The 2,500-nt window shown below is 53.0% G+C and overlaps 1 pseudogene; it reads left to right on the top strand.

Moving 5' to 3' along the window:
• The window catches only part of LOC137947355 (28S ribosomal RNA), an 8,268-nt pseudogene that overhangs the window by 3,149 nt on the left and 2,619 nt on the right, over positions 1-2,500 (top strand).

Below are 2,500 nucleotides of genomic sequence, written 5' to 3'. Positions count from 1 at the left end.
CGTGCCTTTGCACTTGGCCTTGGCCGCCGCTGCTATTGCCGTGCACTGGACTTGCACAGTCTTTGGCCTTGGTGTTTGGCTACACCATGGCTTCTTCCCCCGTCTCATACTCCCACCGCCATAAGGCAGACGCCCTCGTCTGCATCCCCTGGCGATAGTGGGCCACCTCCTTCTCGGATTGCTAGAACTCGGCAGTGTCTTGCCAATTTGCCTAACTTTTCGGATGACCCCGCCGCTTTGCCAAGTATTGCGTCCTCCGGGGCTTGCCCCTTTTGCGCTCCTCTCGGTCTTTATAAGCTCCGTTTGGCCGTCAGTATGAGGATGTAAACTAGTGGAAAAATTTTCAGTATTTTCCAATAGTTTAGTTAACTCGGTCCAGAATTTTCTTGTGAATCTAGGGTTACGATCACCGATGATCGTTGTGGGCACACCCCAGTGCTTCACCACTTGTGCCATGAAAGCTCGAGCAACCTCTTTTGCTGTACAATCACTTGGCACTGTTACGAATGTTCCGTGCTTCGTAACCTGGTCCACCACTACCATGATAGACTCAAGCCCTTCTTTCTTGCTCAAACCAGAAAGGAAGTCCATTGAAGTAGACTCCCACGGCCGTTTTGGAATGGGCAAAGGCTGTAACAAGCCTCCGGGCTTTCTTTGTTTTATCCTATCTTGTTGATAGATAAAACATGTGTACACAAACTCCTCCACATCGCTCTCCATGTCCAGCCAATAATACTGGCCAGAGAGCAAGGCCAACGTCCGTCTTTGGCCTAGTTGTCCTCCCCACAAGGAATCATGGCATTCCCTCAAGCGGTCATGCCGTTGGTAATCGTACTTAGGCACATAAAGTCGACTACCATTGATCTTGAACAATCCGTCGTCAAGCCATATTCTTCTCCTCTCACCCATGGTTGCAGCTTGCACAATGCTGAAGGTCTGGGCGTCTTGGTGAAGTCTATTACGAATCCGGTCTAGCAACGAAGTACTAACATGTGTAATTGATGCTAAGACTCGTAATCGCCAAGTCGCATTTTCCGTTTCTGCGACAAAATGGTCCTGCATGTGCGTAGGCACGCTTTGCACAAAGCGCATGTCTCCAGCGTCTATGTGTGTGTCGTGCGCCACATCAGGTTCTGCTGCTACCGTACCGCACGTGGTGCGTGTGAAACAAGTTCCGACACATGTGCTGCGCGTATATCCGTCTCGCGCAGCCGCTACCGCATCGCGCGTGATGCGCGTGAAGGGTCTGCCGCTTGCCGCATCACCCGTTGAGGTTACTGACTGCTGTTCGCATAGCGCCACATGCACTTCTGCCTCTGCTGCACGCCCAAAAATTTCCGTTTCTGAGCGTGTTCCAGCAGTGCAATCTGGTGATGTGCGCTGTATATGCGCCAATACCCTTGTGCCCTTTTTTCCATCAAAAGGCATAGCAGAATTCATTTTTCTGCTTAAGGTATCTCCAACACCATAGGCTTTCCCCAACTTGTACCTCATCTCAAAGTCAAACTTGGCAAAGAACACTTGCCACCGAGCTTGCTTTGGGCTGAGCTTGCTAGCATGGAAGTATCCGTCGTTGAGCCAGAATGTTTTCGTCTCATACTCCCACCGCCATAATGCAGACGTCCTCGTCTGCGCGCCATCACCATATGCCACCCACTCATGGTTGGCTTGCTGCTTCCGCCAGAAGTTTCTGGAACGCAGCACTGGATATGGCCACTTTCTGCTGTCTCTCCCAGCAGTACTGGAACTGGCACCTCCTTGCTGCCCTTCCCAGCAGTTTCTGGAAATCAGCACCGGATCTGGTGCCTTGCTGCTGCTTATCCCAGCAAACTCTGGAAAACAGCACTGGATCGGGCACCTTGCTGCTGTCTCACCCAGCAGCACAGGAACTGGCACCTCCTTGCTGTCTTTCCCAGCAGTTGCTGGAAAACAGCTCTGGATCGGGCACCTTGCTGCTGTCTCACCCAGCAGCACAGGAACTGGCACCTCCTTGCTGTCTTTCCCAGCAGTTTCTGGAAAACAGCACTGGATCGGGCGCCTTGCTGCTGTCTCACCCAGCAGCACCGGAACTGGCACCTCCTTGCTGTCTTTCCCAGCAGTTTCTGGAAAACAGCACTGGATCGGGCGCCTTGCTGCTGTCTCACCCAACAGCACCGGAACTGGCACCTCCTTGCTGTCTTTCCCAGCAATTTCTGGAAAACAGCACTGGATTGGCGCCTCCCTGCTGTCTCTACCAGCAGAACCGGAACTGGCGCCTCCTTGCTGCCTTTCCCAGCAGTTTCTGGAAATCAGCACAGGATCGGGCGCCTTGCTGCTGTCTCTCCCAGCAGCACAGGAATTGGCACCTCCTTGCTGTCTTTCCCAGTAGTTGCTGGAAATCAGCACTGGATCGGGCGCCTTGCTGCTGTCTCTCCCAGCAGCACAGGAATTGGCACCTCCTTGCTGCCTTTCCCAGCAGTTGCTGGAAACCAACAATGGATCGGGCGCCTTTCTGCTGTCA

This window comes from Aristolochia californica, unplaced genomic scaffold (assembly GCF_029961685.1).
Source record: "Aristolochia californica isolate CCGP_79_NKW_82.1479 unplaced genomic scaffold, dmAriCali1.0.hap1 SCAF_12, whole genome shotgun sequence".
NCBI classification, from domain to species: Eukaryota; Viridiplantae; Streptophyta; class Magnoliopsida; order Piperales; family Aristolochiaceae; genus Aristolochia; species Aristolochia californica.
The sequence above is the reverse complement of the archived record's forward strand: the minus strand, read 5'-3'. Positions and strand labels throughout refer to the sequence as shown.